Consider the following 13,648-nt stretch of genomic DNA (forward strand, 5'->3'; position numbering starts at 1 on the left):
ACAGACTGAAGAAATTGAACTGAGGAAATTGAGAAAGTCTTCAGGCAAAGTCTTCAAACACAGATATGAACAAGTGCACAACACAGTTATGAGGAAATGAAAGATTTGAGGAAATAGAACCAGTTGGCTTGGTGAAGACAATGATTTGGTAGACCAGTTCCAACTGCTGTCTCACTTGTACGTCTAGTTAGGGCGGCTAGGTATTTAAACCCGAGGACACACAGTCCCGGACACCCAGTCCTGAACACGCAGTCCCGGACACTTAGTCCTCACCATATTCCCCTTGAGCTAAGGTCACACAGACCTTGCCCAATCACTCGTGGTAAGTCTTCAGGTGCCTTCCAAACCTTCACAAACTCGGTCACTCGGCGATCCACAATTCCTCTTGGATGCTCTAGACCATGACGCCTAACCGTCTGGAAGAAGCACAGTCTTCAAAGGTAACAAGCGTCGGATCCATGCAGGATCAATCTCTTCAGTGATGCTCAATCACTTTGGGTTTGTAGGTATTTTGGGTTTGGGTTTTTCCTCACTCGATGATTTTCACTCAAAGTCCTCGGAGGATGGGATGCTCTCAAATGACAAGTGTCAGTTTCTCTCGGAGCAGCCAACCAACTAGTGGTTGTAGGGGGCGGCTATTTATAGCCTAGGGAGCAGCCCGACATGATAAGACATAAATGCCCTTCAATGATATGACCGTTAGGTGGGTAGATATTTTGGGATAGCTGGCGCGTACCACAGCAACGGTCGGAATTTTGAGTGTCTAATTCCTCAGGGCTATCATGTTCCTCACTGTGTAGGCAATCCACACTGGCGAATTCCTAACTCCTCAGTCAGAACAAATTCCTCAGAGACCAGAAGAACTTCGTCTCTGTCACTGAAGAATATGACTGAACTGCATGAGATTTCCAATGGCTTCACTCGAAGGGATTGGTAGGTGTAGGATTTTGAGATGAGCATCACATGGAAATTTTTCCTTAGTATTTCCTCGACCCCCTTTAACAGTACGGTGTTTCCTACTCCCTCCGTCCGGGAAAAGTTGTCCAACGCTTAGTTCATTTTCGAATTTGCAAAAAAAAACCTTTCATCTTCAAATCTCTTGCTAATCAGCCCCCGGTTGCTTCTTCCTCCTTTCTCCGTCCGCCGCCCAAGCCACCGTCGGCACCCGTCGTAGGGCCGAGCGCATGACGACGGCCATGAACTGCGCCGCCGCTGTGAACCACCGCCGCCCATGCCCACCTACGCCACCCGAGGCGAGCCGCACCACCGCTGTGAACCAACCCGCCCGCGCCCACCTGCGCCGCCCGAGGCGAGCTGCGCCGTCCACCTGCTCCTCCGCGGCGACCACCTCGACGGGCGGCGGCTCCACGGCTGAATGGCGCTGCACCGCCACCATCCTCTCCTGCCGTCACCCCTTCCGCCGCCCAGGGCTGCGCCGCTATCCCCTCCCGCCAGCCAGGGCCTGCGCCGCCACCAGGACCTGCGCGCGCCTGGGTCTCGAGCGCCTGGACCTATAGCTCCCGGCGGGCCTGGAATTGAAGGTCATCCTCAACCTCGAGGCCCCTGTCGTCTCCCCCACTCCTCTTCTCGACCTGCTGCTCGTCTGCAATTGCTGCTCCTCCCAGGCGGGCCTGCTCGTGCTACTGCCCGGAGCTACCCTGCTTGTGCTGCTGCCGCTGAGAAGAAGCTCCAATTTCTGATCCTTGCACATGTTCATTAATTTCAAACACAATTGATCATGCTGCCGGTGAGAAGAAGCTCCAATTTTCTGATCCTTGCACTTGTTCATTAATTTCAAACACAATTGATCATGCTGCCGGTGAGAAGAAGCTCCAATTTCTGATCCTTGCACCTGTTCATTAATTTCAAACACAATTGATCATGCTGCCGGTGAGAAGAAGCTCCAATTTTCTGATCCTTGCACTTGTTCATTAATTTCAAACACAATTGATCATGCTGCCGGTGAGAGTACTCTGCAGAAATGTTGCAAAAAAGATTCAGTTAACACAGAAGTTAACTGAATGTGTCCCTCAATGTCCAAAGTTCATCAGTTAACTGAATGTTAACAAAAGTTAACTGAATCTTTGGATAATTTCTGAACCTCACCTAGAGTAGAAGCAATTTCTGATCTACTGTTGCTGTCAATTTCCTCAAGATAAAAGAACATTATTCAGGAATTTAATATGTCATCACTTTTTTTTGAGCTGTCAGAGCACCCACAGGAGGAAAAGCTTTCAAAATGGTGGGCATTCACTTGTACTTTTTCTTCATGCAGATAGGCCTTCCAACTTTCCAAGATTCTTACTCTGGGTTAATTAATTACACAACATACAAAAGTAGAGTCATGTTGCTGGTCTATTGAGCATAAAAATAAACTATGTATAAAAGCAGGGTTGTTAAGCCTATTCTCTACAAGATTACCTTCGTAGAACTATTACACACGATCGAATGTGAGCACATAAAGTGAACTTTCCAAGATTAAGTTAACTTGTGAGAGATACTACTAGCATCTTCTCTGCATCTTTAGTAAATTGTCATTTGGCAGTTTAAAAACTCATAAAGTAGAGTAGGAGCATAAAAAATTCAGGGGAGTATATGTTCAGTACTGTCATGGTCACTACTGTTATGGTCTCTACTGCCATGGTCTCTACTGCCATATTGTACAAAGAAATAAAATAAAATAACAATGCTTGCAAATTTTGCAAGCACTAGCTTGGAAAATGAAAACATACACTCATGTTTCAGTTCACAGTGACAAATTTTGCAAGCACTAACTTGGAAAATCCTACTGCAGTTTACTAAAATTTCCTTGATGTTCATGGAATGTGCTTTCATCAACTAAATTTCCTTGTTTTTGAACTGTAGCATTAAAATGATCATGGTCTAAAATGAGAGAAGGAAAACATCTCTGAAAACATTCCCAAATCCTTCCTGACAGAAAGAAGAGAAAAGACATCACAATAAGATTACAAAGTGGCTTACATGATGAGCGCAGGGTGAAGGTCTTCACATGCAAACCTGCATCACATAGCTTTTGTTTTCAGTTAACCAAAATAACAAAATGTGGATGTCTTAACAGTTTGCTGTCAATTTTCGACTGAGTTTACTGAACTTGGTAATTTTACTGAGCAAAATCCATCACTAGTGACTGAATTTTTATTTTATTTGAATTTATTTGAAATAATGTCAACAGGGATACTACAAGGACTAACAAGAAGTTGCTCCTGTAGAATAAAGATCAGGAGCAAATCTGCTCCTACAGAGAGGAAAACAAAAATAAGCATCAATAATTGGCATGTTCTGGTATTGATCTTAGCTTATTTGAATTAGTTAACATTACGAATTGCATATACTAAAGCAAACTTGTGACTAAATTTTTGTATAGTCACTTTTGACTAACTTTATTTGAGTTTATTTGGAATTATTCTTCTTCTACTCTTACTACTACTGTCAACATTCAATTTTGACCTGGAAACAGGGGGACTAGGTGGAAAAAAATTCTACTGAATTAAATTGATTAAGTTGGAATCTCTCTTTTCTATAGGAGTTAACTGAATTTTGTACTGAACCCAATCTACAGGAGTTGATTGAAATAGTGAATGCATCCATGGATGATGCTACCTAAAACATGAAAGCAGAGATCTACTCCAATTCATGAACAGTAAACTGTCCCAGCGATGCACACAATTGAGCACATAGTAAACTGAATTTTACCGAACTTGGTAATTTTACTGAGCACACAATTGAAGTGCTTGTGCATTTAATCTCCACTTCTTTTCTTTTGATAGTGAAATTCAATCTGAATTTTGTAAGCAGAGAAGCAATGTAGTGACTGTACTCCAAGTTAAATTCAGTCAATGTGTACACAAAGTAGTGACTTTGTCACCAACTGAACTCAATTATCACCAATACTGTTTATACTGAATTTATACTGTATGTTTATCTACTGTATGTTCACCAATACTGGAAGCATGCAAAGTGCAAGGCTAACTGAATCTATACTGTATGTTCATCTATTGTACTCCATCTCCATGGCTAACTGAATTTTGTTAGTACTGTACTCGTACTCCCAATACATGGCTCACCTGCACCAAAAGAAGCAGCATCCATTCCTCTGCAATACTCCATTCCTCCTCCAATCTCTGCACAAACCAATCGCTGCAAAAAATCAGCTCACCTGCTTGCTTCAACAGACAGACATCACCTGTAAATTCAGAAGACAGACCTGCGTTGTGGGCGAGCGGGGAGCAGAAGCAGAAGCGGCAGCGGCGGCGCTGGTGGAGCCAAGAGTGCAGGTCCTCCATCATCAGCCCACCAGCTCGAGGAGCAAGACGAGCTGCTGGAGCAAGTCTTCGTCTTCCCCATGCCCTGGTCGTCTTTCCCATGCCACCGCCGCCGGAGCTCGAGGTCTGGAGGAGGTGCTCAAGGACGAGGAGCGGGCCATCGAGCGCCGCCGCCGGAGCTCGAGGTCTGGAGGGGGTGCTCGAGGACGAGGAGCGGGTCATCGAGCGCCACCGACGCAACCGGCAAGGCACGAGCTTTACAGAAAAGGGGATCCCTTCCCTCTTGATCTCCTAGTGCGGACGCAGAGAAGCGGCGAGACGAGGGGGAGAAGGCGGCCGACATGTGGCGAGGCGACGGAGCAGGCGGCTGACGCGTGGCGAGGCGACGGAGCAGAGAAGCAGACGGAGGGAGAGCTGCATAGTTTTTCGGGAGAAAGGGGAGGTGATTTTCGCAAAATGTCGTCAGGGACAACTTTTCCCGGACGGAGGGAGTATGGCTCAAGAAAGAGAAAATGAAACTACGAAAACAAAAATCTTCACGCTTCATGTTCCTCGCATGAATAGCAAGTCTTCAAGGTCACACCAATTTCTTTACTTTCAAAGTCTTCAGAAAGTCTTCAGAAATCCAAAGTCTTCAGTCGAAGAACTTCATTTTTAGGGGTCGACTTTCTCTATAAATATCAAACTTCTCATAGACTTATAGACCTGTGTACACTCACAAACGTATTAGTCCCTTAACCTATAAGTCTTCAATACACCAAAATCACTAAGGGGCACTAGATGCACTTACAATCTCCCCCTTTTTGGTGATTGATGACAATATAGGTTAAGTTTTCAACGGGGATAAACATATGAAGTGTAAATACTGATATTGAGGAATTTGATTGCAAGATATAGAAGAACTCCCCCTGAAGATGTGCATAGTGAGGAATTTGCTTTTGAAGCAATGCACATTTGAAGAGTTGAATCATGGAGATCTCCCCCTATATCTTGTAATTCATACACACATTTGACATATAATATGAAGAATTTGAAATGCATGATGAAATATGGTGACTGATGTAATTCAGCATGCATGCAATAACACTAACGAGGAATAAGCATGTAGAGGAAACAACAAAAGTATCAGGCCACCATAGAGTTTAAGTTTACAACTCGATCCAATAAAGTTTCAGAAGAACGAGAGTTGTAACTTAGCAAAAAAAAAACGCCCATATAATAGACCCGCTTGAAGACTAACTCAAATTTCTCCCCCTTTGTCATCGAATGACCAAAAGGATCGAAAATGAGGACTAACGCCCCTGAAGAATATCAAGTTGATGAAGGAGCGCCAGCGTTGTTGGGGTCGTTTGTCGTAGTAGGGCCTGCCGCAGTGTCGTCCAAGTCTTCATGCTCATCGGTGTCGCGCGATGAAGAATAGGAGCTGGCCACCAAGGAAGGAACCTTGACCTTCTTGTATTTCTTCGGTGGAGGTGCAGACCAGTCAAAGTCTTCCTTGAGACCCAGATTCTTCAGTTCTTCTTCGCTATAGATGTGAGACAGAACAGCCCAGGTGCGACCGAAGACTTCATGGAGGTAGTAATGGTTTTTCTTCACTGCATTATGTGTAGCAGTCATGTTGTGAAGAATTGAACCAAACTGACGCTTAACCCATTTATGGTTTCGATCCACCTTCTGGTGAAGACTTAGCAGAAGCTCACGGTCAGTCATCACACGAGGAGCAGTAGCTTGAGGATTTGGCTTGGAGGCATGGGCAGCAGAATCATGAGTGGCAGAGTCATCATTGGTGGAATAAGATGCAGCCTTGCGAAATTGACCATCCAATGGACGAATGCCTTCATCAATAACAGCTGGTGCCTTGCCCTTTTCGTCAGCTGAGGAATAGATTCGCTTGAGGACTTCAATCGGGGGCAAGTAGCTGAGGTGATTCTGAAAATCAGCCTTGTAGTTGAGTGAAGACCTTGTCCTGAGGAATCTCATAATCCAAGGTGCATAAGGCTTCAGCTCAAACGGAGAAAGTGCAACATTTGCCAGAGTCCTCATGAAGAAATCATGATAGTTGACGGGTATGCCATGAATGATGTTGAATACCAGATTCTTCATGATGCCAACAATTTCCTCATCAGATGAGTCATGGCCTTTGATTGGACTCATAGTCTTCGTCAGATGGGATAGACTGTTCTTGGTACATACTGCAATTCCTTCACGAGGAATTTTGTCCTTGAGGCTTGACCAGGTTTCAATGGCTTCATCAGCACTTGCATATAATGAGCAGTGAGCTCAGGCTCTTGGTACAGGCAACGAGCTCCTTCAGGTGGAGGACTGATGGGCAGGGCATGAAGTAATTCAGAGGCCGGTGCTTTGTAGTGAGTGTTTTCGGTCATCCAGTCCAAAACCCAGGAGTTCACATCATCAGCATCTCCAGTGATGTGCAATGTTGCGTAGAATTGAAGAATGAGTTCTTCATTCCAATCAATGATGTCTGTGCAAAAGTTGAGGAGGCCTGTGTCATGAAGCACACTGAGGACAGGTGTGAAACATGGCAGTGATTCCATGTCCACATCAGGAATATGCTCGTGGTCGAAGATTTTGTCCTTGTTGAAGAGCAGTGAAGAATAGAAGTTGGCCTGGCTAGCGGTCCAGAAGCGCTTCCTTCTAAGACGAGCAGAATCATAGGGATTGTAGTCTGTGAAGAACACGTGCTCGCCGAAGAAATCATCAGCCTTGAATTTCTACTTCTTTGAGAATGGATCCATTGGCTTGGGCTGAGGAGTGGCAGTCAATTGCATTATCACCTCAGGAATCGCAATCTCAGGTTCTTCAGGCTGAGGAAATTCAGCTTCTTCTCCAGTGACAGCCTGGGTCTTCAATTCATCATTTAAATTTTCTTCAGCACTAGTGGCTGGAATTTCTTCATGGACAGACGATGTGGCATGTGGTTCATCAGATCCCATCTGAACTGTAGTTGCTGGGGACTGAGGAATTTGTTGCAATGGTGTGAAGAGTGGAGAGTTGGGGTGCTGACTTTCCCAAAAGTCATCATTTAGCACAGGTGTGGTACAGCCAATGTCCACATCTTCATCTTCCATTTCTTCAACGCTGTCCTCTTCAGCAGTAAACTGAGGCATAGGCGAGGAAACAGCTGGAATTGATGGGATTTCATCCACTTCAATTTCTTCATCCATCTGCTCTGACGTAGCAGCAGAAGGATTTTCTTCATCAGATCCGCTAGGGATCACGTATTCTTCATCAAAAGGGACGATTTCCTTTGATGGCATGGTGGAAACAGGAACAACATCAATTGGATTTTCAAATGAGCTGGTCAATTTCTTCATCTTCTTCGGAGCTGAAGAATCTGATGAAGCTGATGCTTTCCTTTTCCTCACTGCAACATGTTCTACAGCCTTGATCTTCTTCACATCTAAAGCAGATGGAAGGATTGGAGTTGGGGTAGGTGCAGGAGGAGCAGAGGAATGTGGTTGATTTTCTTCAGGCACAACTGATGCAGTTGCCCTGACCTCTTCATTTTCTTCAGGCGCACCATTAGTGGATGCCCTGGCAATTTCATCAGCGGCTGGAATGCAGTCATCAGCCCTGGAACTCACATTTTCTTCAGAAGCCTGAATGTCATCAGCGGTGCTGGCATGTTCTTCAGTCGGCTGAGCAGAAGCTTCAGCCTGAGGAATTTCTTGTTGCGATGGAGCTGCAACATTTGGAGTGAATTTTTCAGTCAGTTTTACAAACCTGACCTTGGCTCCTTGCCAATCAGCATAGTAAGCATTGAAATCATCGCTGAGGACTTTGATTTCAGACTGGATCTTCACAAGTTCATCAGTTGTCATAGAGACAACGTTGTTCTTCAGGAATTTCTCCTTCCTGTATTGCGCTTTCTTGATCTGCCTGGCCTTCTCATATTTCCATTTTTCTTCTTGGATGAAGGCAGTCAGCATATAACTTTGGCCAGGAGTCAACTTGAAATCAGGCATAGGAGTGTTTGGGTCCTTGTGCCAGAGGTCAATGTAGTCGAGGATCAGCTTTGGATCCAAAAGCAGTGGCACATTTGTGCCCTTGGCTCTAGCGGCCCTGACTTGCCTATCTCTGATGATTTCGGCAAGTTCCTCATCATCATCTTCATCTTCATCAGACGACACTTGGAAGGCGACCTGCTTCTTGTGAGGACTTGGGCGAGAACCTCGTCCAGCAGTGGCCTTTGTCTTCAGCAGAGAGGGTCCCGTTGAAGAATTTGGTGCAGCTGAGGAACTAGCAGAAGCTCCTGAGGCAATAGAGATACCTGTTGTCCTTTGGCACATGGCAAGATGCACAGGTGCTGAGGATTTGATCGGAGCAGCTGAGGACTTTGGAGGAGGAGTTGAGGACTTTGGAGCGGGAGCAGTATGAGGAATTGGCCGTGAGGGCATTGCTGAGGAACTTGGCCATGAGGGCATTGAAGGTGAAGCACTTGACTTGTGCGCATGCTTCTTTGCCATGGATTTCTTCGGCTTGACAGAGGCCTCAGCGGCAGCAGCAGCAGCAGAGTCTTCATTGAATTTCCTCACTGCTTCTTTTGCCTGTTTGGCCAACTTGGCCTGGCGCTTGGCCCATTCATCAGGATAATCCTCACCACGCTTGAGGCTAGTGGGATCTGCTTCTTGGCCAGGTGCCAATGGAGGTCTTGGGCATGGAGGATTGAGAGCGAATTTCTTCATGTATTTGGGAGTAACATATTTGTACTCCCTCCACTCTCTTGCCCATCTCCTTTCTATCCTCTGGATGCGCACCTTGCGCTGATTTCTGTCCTCTTTTTCAAACTTGTCCTCATCAGGAGTGCAGTAATCCTTGTATATATCATCAGGGATTTCAAACGCAGTGTTGACCTCAGGCCTCTTTCCTCCTTTCTGTGGCTTCTTTCCATCAGCCATTTTCTTCAGATGAGGAATTTGAACAATGGAATTCTCTGAAGAAGTATGCAACTTTTCTTCGAGGAACGCTGCAAATGAGTTAAGTTGATGAGAACCTAGTGATTCAGCAGCGGACATGAGTACCTGTGAACAGAGTATAGTTGCGAGGAATTTGGAGAGGTCATATGCGTTCTCAGAAGGTTTTTCAAAAAGAACAAGTTTGAGGAATTTGACCAGATGAGTCTTGAAGATTTTCACTAAGCTTTCTTTTTCTTAGGTTCCAGAGTTGTATAGATCGAAGGTCCACACAATTGAGGAATCTTGAAGAAAAACGTAGCTTAGAGAAATATATCAAGAATGGATGACATGTGAGGTGTTTTAGTGTGTGAGGATTTGAAGAAAAACACCTTTGAAGATTTTGTGGGAATCATTTGAATCAAAGAGGGCAGTAAAAGTAACTTTTAATTACCCTGGACAAAGAACACGACGAACTGTGAGGTAGAGATGTGAAGTTCGTCAATGCAGATCTTCCACGCCCTAACTCGGCGGAGGAAGACGGCTACGGCGGCAGCAGAGTGAAGATTTCCACGGTCGGTGCGAGTACGACGGTGACGAGGTCGAGGCAGTGAAGCTCTTCGTCACCGGCGATGATGAAGTAGCGGCGGCGCTAGGGTTTGAGAAGCTCGAGCTGGAGAGAGGTCGAGCGGAGTAAAGGAAGTGAGGAAGGGGAGGGGAGTATTTATAGCCACAGTGAAAAACTGTTCGCCCGAAGATTTTGGACGAACATGCCCCTGACCCTTCTCATTCGCTTGACATGTGTCACCCACGTACTGAGAAGTGGAGATCGTGTGAGATCGTGGGTGAATAGATAAGTATTTCGTGGGATGCAGAACGGTTTGAGCGGCAAAGCCGAAAATTTAGATAGGATAAGTTTTAAAGTTCCGTTCGCAAATTCTTCAGCTAACAAGGACACAGTGAAGATTTTGAACGAATTTCAAACAGAGCGCACATGAAGAATTTGTGAATAGAATGGGTTGAGTTTAGCATAGAGGGGAAGGGTCCGATCACATTCACTTAGCAGGAAAAAGGGACTTGAAGAATTAGCCATAAGTGAATGTTGTAGAGGACATAAACTCATATATATATATATATATATATATATATATAGACAATGAAGAAAAATGACGGAAACAGTGAAGACAATGCAAAGTTGAAGAACATGAACAACTGACGAATTTCAACACTGAGGAAAAACTCAAATCGAAGATTTTCAACTTTTGGTGGTGGCATGACCCACCATATAAGAAAGATGATTTCAGACACCGCGTACAATTGTCGTAGGGCTCCGAGAATCAAATTCTTCACTAATTTCTTCACACTTAGAGGGTTAGTCTTCATTGATTGAAGAAAAACGTTTCTTCATGTGTTGCACATCTAAGTCATCAATTTTGCATAAGTGTTAGGATGAGTGTCCTTTTCAAAGAACATTCGAAGATTCTAAGATATTTAGCTCACACCGCAACTTGCTAAATCTCTTCTCTTCCAAGGACTTTGTGAAGATATCGGCTAGCTGTTCTTCAGTCTTCACATGCTCAATAGAAATGTCGCCCTTCAACACATGATCGCAAAGAAAATGTTGACGAATCTGAATGTGCTTTGTCTTCGAGTGCTGAACTGGGCTGTGAGCAATCTTGATGGCACTCTGATTGTCACAGAAGAGAGGCACATTCTTCACGTTGACGCCGTAGTCCTTGAGAGTTTGCTTCATCCATAGCAATTGAGCACAGCAAGAACCAGCAGCAATGTACTCAGCTTCAACAGTAGACAGTGATACGCAATTATGTTTCTTCGAGGACCAACAGACCAAAGATCGTCCGAGGAAATGACATGTACCAGATGTTGACTTGCGGTCCACACGATCACCAACATAGTCAGAGTCAGAATATCCAATGAGATCAAAAGCCGAGCCCTTGGGGTACCATAATCCAAGTGTTGGTGTGTGAGCTAGATATCGAAGAATATGCTTCACAGCCTTATGGTGTGATTCCTTCGGTGTAGCTTGAAATCAGGCACACATGCAAACACTAAGCATTATATCTGGCCTAGATGCACATAAGTACAATAAAGAACCAATCATGGAGCGGTATACCTTATGATCGAAGTTAATACCATTTTCATCAGCGCATAGATGGCCATTAGTGGGCATAGGAATTTTGACGCCTTTGCAATCTTGCATGCCGAATTTCCTCAGTACATCCTTGAGGTATTTCTCCTGAGATATGAATATGCCATTGCGTTGTTGACGAATTTGAAGACCTAAGAAGAATTTCAATTCTCCCATCATAGACATTTGATATTCTTCACTCATCATATAGGAAAATTCATCACTATAACGTTGGTCAGTACAGCCAAAGATAATATCATCAACATATATTTGGCACACAAACAGTTCACCATCATACGATTTAGTGAAAAGAGTAGGGTCGAGTGAACCGGGTTTGAAGCCTTTCTTCATGAGAAATTCCTTCAAAGTATCATACCACGCCCGAGGGGCCTGCTTGAGGCCATAGAGGGCCTTATTGAGTCTGAAGACTTTGTCAGGATGCTTTGGATCTTCAAAACCTGGGGTTTGAGCAACATATACTTCTTCCTCAAGCTTACCATTGAGGAATGCACTTTTCACATCCATTTGATATAAATTAATATCATGATGGTTAGCATAAGCAAGTAATATGCGAATAGCCTCAAGTCTAGCAACATGTGCAAAAGTTTCATCGAAATCAATTCCTTCAACCTGTGTGTAGCCTTGAGCTACAAGTCGTGCCTTATTCCTTACCACAAGGCCATTTTCATCTTGCTTGTTGCGGTAGATCCACTTTGTGCCAATGATATTGTGCTTGCGAGGATCTGGACGTTTGACCAGTTCCCAGACGTTGTTGAGCTCGAACTGATGTAATTCTTCTTGCATGGCCTGAACCACTCAGGCTCCAGAAATGCTTCATCTACCTTAGTGGGCTCTGTGATAGAGACAAAAGCATAGTGCCCACAAAAGTTAGATAAATGTGAAGCTTTTGAGCGTGTGAGAGGACCTGGTGCTTCAATGTCATCGATGATCTTTTCAACTTGCACTTCTTTTGCAACGCGAGGATGAGCTGGTTGTCGTCGAGGAATTTGATCAACATTTTCTTCAGCACCATTTTCTTCAGCATTTTCTTCAGGTGCATTAGCTCGACGTTCTGGAATGAATTCTTCAGCAGATTCTTCGGTAGGAATGACATCCTTAGTAGCCTTGAACTTGATAGTCTCCTCAGGTGCTCGTTCATCTATCACAGAAGGTAGGTGCTCTCTTTGCGAGCTGTTAGTTTCATCGAACCACACATCTACAGTTTCAACAACCTTGTGAAGAACGTTGTTGAAGACTCTGTAGGTGTGCGAGTCCTTTCCGTAACCAAGCATAAAACCTTCATGTGCTTTCGGCGCAAATTTTGAGTTGTGATGAGGATCTCTAATCCAGCATTTAGCACCGAAGACTTTGAAATAACTCACATTGGGTTTCTTGTCAGTGAGGAGTTCATAGGCAGTCTTCTTGAAGAATTTGTGAAGATATACTCTGTTGATGATGTGGCACGCAGTATCAATTGCATCAATCCAGAAACGACGAGGCGTTTTGTATTCATCAAGAATAGTGCGAGCCATCTAAGCAAGAGTCCTGTTCTTGCGCTCCACGACGCCATCCTGCTGAGGAGTATAAGGAGCAGATAACTCATGAGTAATACCAAGTTCATCAAGATAGTCATCAAGAACAGAATTCTAGAACTCAGTTTCATTGTCACTTCTGATGTGCTTGATCTTCACACCAAAGTTGGTTGAAGCCCTCGAGGAAAATTGTTTGAAGACTTCCTGCACTTCGTGTTTGTAAGTAACAATGTGTACCCATGTGTATCGAGAGTAATCATCAACAATAACAAAGCCATATTGAGATGCATCATTTGAAACTACAGAATAATGGTTAGGACCGAAGAGATCCATGTGAAGCAATTCAAATGGTCAAGTGGTAGTCATGATAGTCTTCGCTGGATGCTTAGCCTTTGTCATCTTTCTAGCTTCACAGGCTCCGCATAAGTGATCCTTGAGGAATTTGACATTCTCAATGCCAATGACATGCTTCTTCTTTTCAAGCGTGTGCAAATTCCTCATGCCTGCATGACCAAGTCGTCGATGCCATAGCCAGCCTTCTAAAGCTTTTGCAAGTAGGCACACGGCTGGTTGTGGTCCTGTAGAGAAATCAACAATATACAAGTCTCCTCTCCTAAAGCCTTCGAAGACTTTGGAATTGTCAGCTTCCATAACCACAACACAACGATACTTGCCAAAGACAACAACCATATCAAGATCACAAAGCATTGAGACAGACATGAGGTTGTATCCTAAGGACTCGACAAGCATGACTTTGTCCATGTGTCGATC

General features: G+C 44.4%; 1 long non-coding RNA gene across 1 annotated transcript; it reads right to left on the reverse strand.

The window, feature by feature from the left end:
- Window positions 1-142: 142 nt before the first annotated feature.
- Window positions 143-4,146, reverse strand: LOC120974463 (uncharacterized). The gene is made up of 4 exons (XR_012203749.1): window positions 4,086-4,146; window positions 2,983-3,018; window positions 2,107-2,306; window positions 143-1,973 (listed from the first exon to the last, which is right to left on the reverse strand). It is a non-coding gene; the product is annotated as an uncharacterized lncRNA (long non-coding RNA).
- Between the last annotated feature and the right edge of the window lie 9,502 nt (window positions 4,147-13,648).

This window comes from Aegilops tauschii, chromosome 2, assembly GCF_002575655.3.
Source record: "Aegilops tauschii subsp. strangulata cultivar AL8/78 chromosome 2, Aet v6.0, whole genome shotgun sequence".
In the NCBI taxonomy this organism is placed as follows: Eukaryota; Viridiplantae; Streptophyta; class Magnoliopsida; order Poales; family Poaceae; genus Aegilops; species Aegilops tauschii.